The sequence below is a fragment of the Sapajus apella genome, unplaced genomic scaffold (assembly GCF_009761245.1).
Source record: "Sapajus apella isolate SASKATOON/1434 unplaced genomic scaffold, GSC_monkey_1.0 scaffold6, whole genome shotgun sequence".
Classification (NCBI taxonomy): Eukaryota; Metazoa; Chordata; class Mammalia; order Primates; family Cebidae; genus Sapajus; species Sapajus apella.
The window spans coordinates 45,460,379-45,473,484 of record NW_022436946.1 but is presented as its reverse complement, the minus strand read 5'-3'; the positions used below and the strand labels follow the sequence as shown (position 1 = coordinate 45,473,484).

Below are 13,106 nucleotides of genomic sequence, written 5' to 3'. Positions count from 1 at the left end.
CGTGAGACCAGGGCATGTGTACCATGCTCGTCACTATATTGTCTATATCTAGCTCAGCACCTGGCATATAACAGCCCTTCAATTTGTTTGGTTGAATAAATGAAGAAAACCCTAAATAAAATTACATTGTACAGAAGCTTTCATTTCATCAATGCTCACTCTAAAATTTATACAATTTTAATGGGAGAACTTAAAACATTTCTACATTTTTAAAAATCTGAAATTAATTGCAAATAAAAATGTTGCTTAAGGAAAAATTGTGAAAAGAATTTGTAATGGGCAAAAGATTACTGAGTGTTCTTCCAATGGACTGCTGTTTGTTGTATTTTTTTCCAGTGACATTTTTTTTTTAATATTTAAAAACAAAATCAACTTTGTCTCTACCCCCAAACAAATAAACAGACTAAATAAAATTTACAGTGAATATACATAGCAAACATCTATATATGCAATTAAATACCGTGTCTGTTACTTTGGCACAAACATTAAACAAACAATATTCAAGTGTTCTTTTGGGTGAGGGGAGTTCCAAGTGTTAACTCTATGGGGCATGGGAAGACAATTTAGGAAGTGAGAGAATGTAGAAATCAATTTTATCATAATTCTGTCCATATTTCTGTCCATATAAATACATTTATAAAGACAAAAAAGGGCCGGGTGCAGTAGTTCATGCCTGTAATCCCTGCACTTTGGGAGGTCAAGGCAGGCCTGAGGTTAGGAGCCTGAGCAATATGGTGAAACCTCATATCTACCAAAAATAAAAAGTTAGCTGGGTTTGGTGGCATGCACCTGAGATCCCAGCTACACAGGAGGCTGAGGCAGGAGGATCGCCAGAGCCTGGGAGGTAAAGGTCACAGTGAGCCAAGAACAGACCACTGCACTCCAGCCTGGGTGTCAGTGAGATTCCATCTAAAAAAAAAAAAAGGAAAGGAAGCTTGAGATGTCCAAAAAAAATTGGAGAATACTTCTTTCTGACCAAAAAATAGAAAAGAAATTAATTTTATGGTGGGAAAAGATATTATAATGATACAAGAGGATGGGAAGAGAAGGGAAGCAGAGGGGGCCAAGCAGAGGAAAAATGGGGACCCAAAGAAAGGCAGCCAGAAGGAGACCAATGCCGGTGTGGATGTTTGTCTGTTTCCATCTTCATCATTATTGTCTTAGGCTCCAGTTTAGTGTCAGTCTCCTTACTTCCTGTCTCCATCCGTGGTCTCTCAGGATCCTTCAATACCCTCTACCCTGACCCCGGCCCTTCTGTGCTGCTCCCTTCTTCCCCATTTATTGGGAGCTGGCTCACTCCAGGATCTCCAGGTCATAGTTCTTTTTGGCCGTTCGAAGTTTGATGCTATTCAGGAAGTTGTTGAGATGAAGTAAGGCATTTTGGGCAGCCAGCAGGATGGGGAACGCAGCCATGTACAAGGCAGCAAGGTCCAAGCAGTGGCCAACCTCAGCAGTCCCACCACTGTCCCCTCCACCAGTGCCAGGCATCCCCTGAACTAGGTCTTGGCAGTGGACATGGCAAGCTATGTGAAGACTTTGTCTGCCTCAGTACATATGAGACGCACAGGGAGATCTGTCACCTCTAGCACCTGCCCCAAGACAATATCTCTTGTCCCATGTCAGAGGAGGCAGATTTGAGTGCTTGTCTCTTGTCCTGGTTTCCATGCTTCAGTCCACACAGTCCCTGGTGCACTGTGTAAGTTTACTGGCCATGGAGCAAGTGAGAGCAGATGGACAGATTGTAATCTAAAGGCTGGCTTAAGAGGGAGTAGCACCTGTCACCCTGTGCTGGAACCTCAGGCCGGGGGAACTGTCTGAGGACAAGCAAGGAACTAAGTCCTGTGCAGACACTCACCGCTGAGGCTGGTGACAGGAAAGGGTGGTGGAGCCTGGGTAGGAGACGTGTCAGGGCTGCTGCTCATTTGTGTGTTGGCCTGGGGGCTGATGTCAGGACTGTAAAGGTCTCCAGGCTGCTGCACCTCATGGTCCATGCTGTAGTATTTACAGTGACTCCACTGGATGCTGGATGGGTTCTGAGAGGGGTTGGGTTCCATTAGTGAAATTCAGGGGCATGACAACTATAGCTGGTCCAGACAACACTCCTGACTACTGCTGCGGCATTGGTGGTGGACTGCAGGGAGAGGGAAAATGAAGCATCTGGTACTGCTGAGACGCTGCCCCCCACCCCAACCAGGTTGCAGAAACCCAACAGAAGGGCTCGTGTGGTTCTGCTGAGCCGGTGGTATCATACTGTAGCACACTGGTATGCCCCCTGTTGGGAGGCCTCCTTACCCAGTCACAGGGCCCAGCATGGGTTGCAGGCAGCTGGACCACATTTTGTGAGTCATTCCCCACTGAGACTTGGTAAGAAGGCAGTGGAATGCACTGAACCACCAGGCCTTGCATCTGGCCCCCCATGCTGCTTCTGTGACTACTGAGCAGGCCCTGGTTCTGTGGTTGCTGGACCCCAATCATTCCTTGGTAAGACACCTGCTGCTGGTTAGGCATCATGGGATATAAACCAGGCTGCTGGGATGGCCCAGCCAGCTATTGACCACATTGGGATCTGTAGGCCACCAGGTGAGAGAAAGGTCAATATTGCTGGTTGGGATTAGGATGTTGTCCAGGGGGATTAGTAACAAACATGGATCTGTTGAGAGGGCTACATGCAGCCCTGGGGTAGCCACACTTGCTGAGTAGGTGGTACATGGCCAGAAGTGGAATAGTTAGAGGTGGGGAGGGGCTGACCCATGGATGCCATCATGAAGCTAGTCCGCTGATGGTGCTGGGAGATGAGTGGGGGCTGGAACAGAGCTGCGGATGAGTCAGTTGCTTCAGTAGAATCTTGGCAGCTAAGGCTTATTTGTCCCGAGGAGTTGCTAAGGTCATCTGCCTGTGAGATCATGTGATTATTCAAGGGTGGCTATTGCTGAGGCGTGGGTGGGAGAGCACGAAGTTGCTGCTCCTTCTGCTGCCGTTGCTGCTGCTGCTGTCGCTACTGTACAAGGGAGAAGGGCCTGGATAGACTGCGATGAAGTGATCTGGTTGCACATTCTTGGGGCATGTAGTGCCATACCTGGCCTGGAGATTCTTCCTGCATTGCCACCTTTACTGCTGCCAATGTAGTCACCTTGGGTGAAGACAGAGATTCTGCTGAAGCTGCTGGCATGGGGACAGGATGCTGGACAGAGCCATCAGTGTCCATACTACTCCAGGGCCATGGCACCAAGGGATTTGAGTTCAATGTGCTTCTCTGGCAGCTGCTTTAGGTGCAGCTGAACACTCTGCATTTCCCCCTAATGTCTTTTATATATCCTTTCTTGCCAGTCTCTTTGGGGAAAATATTCTCTCTCAGACCCTTGGATATTTGTCCCCTCTCTCTTCTATTAACTTGCTCCTCCATCCAAAAACAAAACTTTTATTTATAATTTCAGATTTTTAAAAAATGTAGAAATGTTCTAAGTTCCCATATTAAAAATGTACAAATTTTAGAGTAAGGATTGATGAAATGAAAACTTCTGTACAATGTCATTTCATTTAGGGTTTTCTTCATTCATTCAACCAAACAGATTGAAGGACTATTATATGCCAGGAGCTGAGCTACATATAGACAATACAGTGATGGGCACAGTACACATGGCCCTGGTCTAACACAGCTCTGTAGTCTTGTGGGGGAGACAGTCATTAATGTTTGACAGTTTCATCCATGAGATGGGCAAGTATTGTTGAAATTTAAGGAACATATTCACATGGACTGCTCAGTATTTAAAAATTAATTTAATCTTTTAAAGCCACAGTATGGTATATATCTTGATTATTTATATGTCATTTCTTTGATCAGGATATTCTACCCTAGAGACATAAACAGGTGCTAATTTTTCCAGTGATTACAACAGGATTAATACTTATAATCATTTGCTGATCCTACAGGGAAATGATTATGTAAGTAATTGTACATGTATGCTAAAGAATGCTATGCATCAATAAAAAAATACACCAAATCAATTGATAAGGACATTAAAAGACTACCAAGATATTTTACTAAGTACAAAAATGTTTTAGGATAATATATAGTATATGGTATGACATGACTAATTTTAAAACTCCGCAAAAGATAAGAAAAATTTGATTATATATATATATATATATATATATATAGAGAGAGAGAGAGAGAGAGAGAGAGAGAGAGACAGAGAGAGAGAGAGAGAGAGAGAGAGAAAGAGACAGAGAGAGAGACAGAGAGAATCAAATAAATATGCAAATACATAGAAAAATAGTCTGGACTACATTCGCCAATTAATAATAATTGTTGTGTGAGAAAGAAACTCAGATTAAAGCATCAGGCACTTAGTACTCAAAGATAAATCATTGGTGCTATTTGAGTTAAAAATATGATACTGAATTTAAGTACAACTTATACATTCACAATTTTTAAAAGAGAAAGAGAAAAAATAAAGCAGACAAATTATACTGAAGAAGTAAACTAGTCTTGTAATGACTAATTTTAGCACCAGTGAGTGAAGGCAATCACAGAAGAAGAAAAATGATTTTATCTCTGACATCTGAACCAATGAAAAGATTCATGTGCCAGAAAAGAGGATGTGGTCTTCATTAAAGGAGAACTAAGAAGCTGTTGCCAAGATATTCTCCATTCATTCCACAAATGTGGGTAAGAATGCCATAAAAGGACAGAAATGCAGTGGTCCCAAGTCTCCATGGAGCTCTGAGCTCTAAGATGTGCTTTTAGGACCACCTCTGAGGAGCAGCATCTAATATTACCTACCATCCAACTTACATAGTGAAGAAATGTAGACCAGAGTCCATGAATGAAAACTGCATATTTCCTAAATTTTAAAACTTTCTTAAGGTTGTCATTTTTATTTTCTCTTACCTGTTCACTTGTGCTTATTCTTAGGAAGAGAAAGAAACTGGGAAAGTGGGGAAAACAGTCAATATTAAAGGAGAAAAATTTGCCAAGATATTGAATTAGTGACAGTAGCTTTATAAAGGAAAGACAAGCAAGATATTCAGGGTTCATTGGTGTGGAGACAGAATCATAGTTCCCCAGTGAGGTTTCCATCCTAATCCCTGGAAACTGCAAATATATTGCTTTCTATAGCAATGGGAATTTTGCAGATGTGAAAAATCATCCTGGATTACACAGGTGACAGCAATGTAATCACAAGGGTCTTTTTAATGTGTCAGAGAGAATGAGAGACAGAAAGAAGATTTAAAGATTATACTCCTGGCTTTGCAAATGGAGGAAGGAGCCATGGGCCAAGTTCCACCAACACCTTGATTTTAGCCCTGTGGGACATTTTATATTTCTGACATGAAAAACTATAAGACAATGAGTCATGCTGTTTTAAGCCACTAAGTTTGTAGGATCCTGATTTTGTTTCTATACATTAATTTAAATGCCCTTTAGGTACTAATGGGCCTTAGAAAAATTTCTTGTCATACTCCTTTATATATTACAGATAAGAAAGCTGAGGGCTAAAGAAGTGAGGTGATTTGGCACTCAGCTATTAATGAAAGAAGTAGGACTAAGATGTTCTGATAGTTCCAGATGATACGAAAGATAGAAAAGGAAGAGAAAGCGTTGCTCAACTTCATTTTCTCTAAGTTTTTGTGATTTGCAAATATAAAAATTGGATAATATCAGGTACATGGCTAAGGTTAACCCACACTGCATGTACAGCAAAAGCAACATATTAGTAAAATCTGGGGACTGTTCAATGCAGAATTAAATTTTCAAGAGAAGATGTAGGGCTAGATTTTAAAGTAAATTAGAGATATTCATTTTCTGGTTTTCTCTAAATTTCTCTGTAGTAACTTTAAAAAGGTGCAGTAGTGAAAGATAAAGGCACTAAGATGGGTTCCTTTACATATTAATGGATAACTAACCAAAGACTAATAAAAATTCAATGATCATGCTGATTAGATTATTCTGGATTGTTTATCACTCTGCAGGCAGTGCCCATACACAGCTTCTATTACAAATTATGCAATTAAATGTAGCTTTGGAACTTGTATCTGCATCTCTCTCAGAATGTCTAATTTGTTGCAATAGTGCAGAAGGATAATGTCTTGAAAGTTCCAAGGATCAAAGTAATCATCTGAGGCCTTTTAAATAAACTTCTTTTGTATTGATAATTAACACACACAAACAAAGGACAAGATAATAAAAAAAATCTTTTTATGAATTTAGGAAAATTCAAGAATTATGGATTACAAGGCTTTTGAAATGATAATTTTATAACATGAACTTTCTTGGGGATGCTCTAAGCCAATGTGGTACTTTTATTTCTGCCACTAAATCTTGACAAGTAGACAACATGGAAAAATGTATATTATGCCAAATAGGTATATAAAAATAAAAGTATTGAGAGGCTATGATGATTTGGATTCTTTTTATATATGCTGGATATCTTGAAATCAATGTTTTTTAATCTATAAGTGGAGAGCTCCCAGCTGGTGTGTTTTCCATCTAATTGAAATGCGTAAGTATGAGTCAACACAACAACCTTATTTGTAATTAAATTTTGGATTTAGGTTAAATCCACTTGTATCGTAAAAGCTTGGGACAAATCTCTTCTTAGCAATAATGCAAACAGAAATATTCACATTTTATGAAATGCTAATTTTTGGACACTGGCAACAAATAATAATATACACAAAAAATGCTTAGACTGTTATAATGAAAAACATTCATCCAAACTGACATGTACTTTGAGATGAGTTAGTTTTGCAATTTCTCATCCTAAAACGTTATTTGTGCCATCTAATATAATTCAAAATCCTTCACTAGCCTGTAAGACTGGGAATAAATTCGCATGCTTATTACTTCTTAGGCATTTTTTGATTAATAGTATCTCTTCTAATGTAGATCTATGACTAACTTAAACATAATGTGGATATTTACAGTAAGTAGAGAAAAAAAGAAAAATATATATATCATTTAGTGAAATCCAATACCTTAGGAGCTTTTTTTAAAAGCTGAAATTAAAGTATAAAGCTTTTTTACAGTTGTGCATAGGCCTTGATCCCAAGCCCCACACCAAGGAGGGTCATTGTGAAGGTTTAGCCTTGAGTTTTGATACCTGCTGTAAAAGGATCACCCAGGGAAAACAAACTATCCTGAGAGGACTTTTAATAAGAATGTTCAGCCATAATATTTTTTAAAGGCTCCCAGCATCTTTTAGACAACCTCTCTAAGGGGAAAAAAATGCTGATCACACATTTTAAATAGAAAGAGGCAGAAATGCACAATTTTCCATTCACCATTTTTTTAAAGCCCTTCAAGAGTTAAAAATAACTTATCTGGCTTCCTCTTAAAAAACAATCTTCACTGGTAAACTATGATCAATAGTAACAGAACATTATAAGCTTAAACTATACGCACGTTTGTTTCTTCCCAATGAGGGCAGACCAGGTAACAGTCCAGGCGTAGCAGTCTAGCCTTGGTCTGGTGGCTTCAGGGTGTCGAGATCCTTCTCTTTTACTCCATCATCCCCAGACTTCTGCCTACCATGCTACAACCCCAACATGGCCTCAAGAATTGCTCTTTACCCTATCTGACACTGATCATTAGGAAATGACCCAGCATCATTAAGCATCAATTCTTTTAATATGCCAGGGGTCGCAGCTTAGTTACAAGGCCACACATAAATATTTTGTAAACTGGGAAATGCAGTCTTTACTCTGGTTGTCTTTTTATCCACCTAAGTTATCAGGATGTGATTACTTTAGAGAACAGAAAGTAGATATTAGGAAAAAATAGCAGATCTTTGCCACATCATCCTAATATACTTTGAATAAATCAATATAATTCAAAATTATGGTTGGGGTTAATTTCCTTAGGAGATACAACTTTTTCAAATGGTTTCAAGTAAAACAATAAGACATTTTTTAAAGTGTTGATATGTACATATATATGTAGACATATATACAATAGCCATGCACATATGTGTATATATAATTATTTGTATTATAATTATGACCTATACTTGTTTTATTCAAAGAAATTTTTATATATAAAGACTTATGTTGTCATAATTTCTGAAAGGTTAAACAAAAAACTCTAATGACTTTTGCCTCTGAAGAATTATTTAGATAATCTTAGCACTGTATGCCCATTTTATTCCATTTGAATTTCTTATGTGTACATATTGTTTTTAATTTGAAATAATTGTTCTAAAATTAAAATATCAAATAAAAATAGTACTTTTACTCTCTGAGTCCTTAAAGGGGTCCTTACATTCCTTAAAGGACTTTCAAAAACATTAAAAATGGTGAGTGTACATAAAGAATAAGAAAAAGGAAAATCCAGCAATTTTGATACAAAAACCGTTTTATGATAACTAACTCTCTCAATGGCCACTAACCTTGGGTTTCCATGTGTGTGTCTCTTTTGTTTTGTTTTTGTATTAATACTGATTTTTTAAAAAAATTTCATTCTTATCCTTTTTGTTTCCCTAATTGAAATACATATGTTCATAAACATCTCCAGTTTGGATATCAAGGCATATCTAACTACATTTTATGCTCATAAGTAATTTTCCTTGCCATTCAAATTTTTAAAAAATAATACACTAGTTTATTTCCTATGTACATTTTTACTTTCACATCATTTCCATGTCTGACCACTGCTTCTACTATGTCCTCCCTAATTTCATTCATACCTAAAACCAAGAAAAAAATAGAGTTTCATCTTTAACAACTGAACAGGCATTTTGGACAATATATTTTTGGCAATGGAACATGGGCAACATTTGTCAAACATGGCAGGGAAAGTTCCCACTCTGTATTATAAAAAGGAAAGCCAGATATCAACTGTTACAAAAATAAGATGGAAAATTTTAACAAACCTTAAACTATTTTCTTAAAGAGATTTCTGTATCCAGAGATCTTAAATAGCCTCCTAATCAGTCATACAGAAGCAATTCTTTATATAATTTATGAACATGGTTTTAATTTCAGGAAAAGAACTACATTTTTCTACTCTTGCTTGTATTTTTGATTTAAGGTCTTCTATAGGTCTAGGTCTTTTTGGTGTTCTAAGTGTATTTTCCTCCTTTTTTTTGGAGGATTTTTGACCTTTTGATCTTGGTTTTATGTCTTTTTCATTCTGGTTTGATTTTTGTGCATTTTTGGCTGGAGTGCCTTATATAGATTTCTTCACTGGAGTTTTTCTTCAGTTTCCTCATCATCAAAATTATCATCAACATCATATTCTTCTTCATCAGCAGTATGTTATACTTTTCTCTGAGGAAACTTGCTACCACTCCCACAGGCAGATAACTTTTCAGATATACTTAAGAGTTTCACCTCCTCCTCCTCCTCCTCTTCATCTTCTAACTCCACATCTTCATCCACAGCCTAAAAGTGCTGTCTACTAATATGTACAAGGTCTTAACTACACTTCATTCGTAAGACCATGTATAGTACTCTTTCAAACCCCCAGGGAAACAGTTAGCTCTACCGACATTTTTAACACAGCCAGTGTTGCTTTAATTGCGCTGCCTTCAAAATTCATTATCCCTGCTTCAATAACGTTCAATTCATCCCTTGCACCAGTCTCTAAACTGACCATTCTCAAAGATAACTGGTGCTCATTTTCATCATTACTCATGTTGAAGTGATAATCTGTCAGTCTTTAGTTCACAACCAAAAAGATGGTTTGGGGTTCTCAGGGGGATCATGTACATGTCCATTGACTCTTCCATGAACTGGTAGCATGCATTTAGGTGGGAGAGAAGGCAGACAAAGGTAAATGACCACTTCCCCAGAGAATAGCCCCATAGGATAGAATCACACCAGAGTTAGAAACTTTACATTGTTTCTTTTAACTTTCAGAAAAAAACAATCCTCTGGTTAAGGAAAAACAAAGTATACTCATTCAAAGACCAATTTTCTTAGGAAGCTGTAAGAGTATGAAAGCAAGGTTGTGGTCCCAGGAAGTTTATCAACTATAAAAAGGATTATCACCTCCTACAATGCCTTCATATGACTTGTTTTAACAAGATTTGCCATTAGTGTAACTTGCTACAAAGTAGTCTTTAGTGAACCTTTTAAAGCATACAGTAAGTTGTGATTATAATGTGCTATTAGACAAGACAAAATACAGAAAAAAATACTTTTAACAGGGATTGTCTGTCAATGCCTGAAATTTATTTTCCTAACTTCACATTACTTTCTCATATATTATAAATTGTCCAGCCCACAATAAAAACTTCAGACAGGGAACTTTCTTAAAGATAAAGAATGAGCCATTATCTGAATATTCCTGAAACAGAAGAAGTAATCTTGATGATGGTATGCATGTGATATAAATAAGACATGTATGTAGTAATTAATTCTAAAAATATTATGCAGTGGAAAGTCGACTGGATAGAAATACAACTCCGATGGCATTTCTGATTTACTGCATGACTCAGAAGTAGCCTCAGTTTCCTCCCTTGAAAAATGAAGGTCCTGAGTGGAAATCCAGTGGAGAATATTTCTGGTCATTGAGTCAGAGAACCTGAACCTGAGTCACTGGACTGCCATTTCTCAACTTTGTGTGGTAACTAGTTGTAAATCCACAAAGCAAGGAGATAGTGAATATAACTTTCCTCAATCTTGCCTATTCTACACTGGGAAACACTATGCTAACTCAAATATTTGGGCCTGCTAATTATATCATCAATCACTGTTCACTAAAATTTCACATTTGTAGCTTTTAAAAGTAGAGCCATTTTATCCTGTCTTGTGTGTTTAGATCCCTTTGAGATCCAGACATATGATACACTTAACAGTTAAATGGTCCTTGCATTCTCCACTCTTAGCTGGCTGCTAAAACAGATGTTCAAAATGTGAGATATTTTAATCCAGTCTAGCATGTCTGAGGCCCCAAATCATCAAAAGCCAGAATCTGGAATTCCTTTGCTACCTCCAGTCCTGAGTGGGTCTATTCAAGCTGAACACACCTGTAAAACGAGTGATATCTCATCTACTCCCCTCATTTTACCTGTACTAAATTAATAAAATTATACTCTTGCCCCATTTCCCTAACCCCACCTACTTTGATTAGGACCAGGAAAATCACTCCAAACCTTTTCAATGCCATATCCTAAGGAGTCAACCTTATAGTTGCACCTCTAACCACTGCTTGGTGTTTCACTTTGATCCGCATAGCAACATCTTTGCATAAACCAATCTTAGTATCAGAATAAAACAAAGGCCCAAGGCATTCTGCTGCCCACACACTAGCCCCCTTGCTTAAGCCAAAAGCCTAAATGGGCATAAGTATACTAGGTCTCCTTAGACATTTTGATTTGGCTTTCTAATCACTGTCCTTGAGGACTACCACTAAACGTAGTGGTCTAAATTGAGCTTAAAACATTTCTACCGTCCCCCTGGACTATGGGTGAAGATCCAAGATGTTTACACCTAAATCCTTGTGAACTATGACAATTAGATCTGCACTGATACCCTCTTTCCTACTTACTGAATTCCTGCCACCTTCTCCTAGAACTAGATGTTGACCTTATACTTGGAAAAGCTTTTTCTCCATATACATTTGTTAATGTCTTTATGATATGTCCAGGTAAAATAGTGAACAAAAACTAACTTATTCCAAAGCCTTTCAATGTTCTAAATAATTTTAGATATTCCTCTCTTACTTAAACTCCTATTTAAATGATTTGACGTTGATATGGTATAGATAATGAGGCTTTGTGTACTTGTCAGGAATACTTATGTTTAGAATTTAAAAAGCTATTTTTGAATTTTCAAATTTTCTTGGTAATTCAACATCTCTAAAGAATGAAAAGAGAACTCTTTTTTGAATGATTCATAACACATATTCCATAAAAATGATATAAAAGAATGTTTTTCATAGAATTATATAATCTATGTATTAAGTGTTATTTTTAAAACAACAAATTTCCCATATTGAGGCAATGTATATATGGTTAGTAAATACTTATGTGTACATATAATATGGCATGTATTATATTAATATAGTCTTCAATACCAGCTTTGTTCATATCTTATTTTCTTTTGTTATACTTAATAGTTTAATAATCAGATTAAAATCATTAGAAATGTAGTACACTCAATGACTAAATAGTTGCCTCACTAATCTAACATTGCTGTTTCCGGATTTAATCCCCTAAATTCTATGCCAACCACTTTCTCCATACATAATGTAGGAAATGCTTAATCAAAATAGTGAATAACTTCATACAGCTGAAATATAATTAAGAATATACAAAATTAAAATCTAGTTTTCAAGCTATATGAAGCATATCATTAAATATTCAATGTGTTCCACTTTCATACCAATTAGGAATACAATAATTTATATTAGAAGACTAAAACCCAGGTTTCTGAAGTTAGAATGAAGAAATGTAGCCTTGAACTCAGAAAATTATAACTGGATAGAACCTACGTTTTACGTAGATATGGCTTATTGGCTTATATTTTTAAATTCCTTTGTAACAACTTCTTTCTGTGATCTACCACAACTTTAGAACCTTTGAGCCTGATGTCTTAGCAAAGGTTTAAACTCTGTCAATCATTCAACAGTCAGATTGGCCCTGCTTGAAAAAGGTTTAATAGAAATCATGAATCAAGAGAAAATAAACTCAGGGAAGATGCCCTTAAGGAATTACCTTATAGAAAGATAAATCATCCTAGCTAAGAAAGGGGAGTTGTGGCTTTGTTTTCTGTTACTCTGTTTTTTGTTTTTATTTTTTTAATAACTAATGCTATATTTCGCTTGCTTTTCATTTTCCAATATAACTAAAATACATTAAAATCCTTCCAGACTATTTAAAATGAAATATTTCTACAAATAGATTTAAGTGACAGGAATTTCTTTTTTTTTTTTTTTTTTGAAATAACATTTCTAGAGCATAGAGGAATACATGCCTTGTCCTTGCAGCCCTCCTGAAATTAGGTAACAAATAGGTCAGTCCTCGCCACTCATCTAACTGATTGGAGAACTGAAAAGTTCCCTTATGCCTCAATTCTAGCCCTGCTTTTTTAAAAATGTGTATCTTCAAAGCTCTTCCCAAATCTCAGAGTAAAGGAACTAGACAAAACCTAATAAAAATCAG

General features: G+C 36.9%; 1 pseudogene; it reads right to left on the bottom strand.

The window, feature by feature from the left end:
- Positions 1-1,566: 1,566 nt before the first annotated feature.
- On the bottom strand, positions 1,567-9,634 carry LOC116549101 (annotated as a pseudogene).
- Between the last annotated feature and the right edge of the window lie 3,472 nt (positions 9,635-13,106).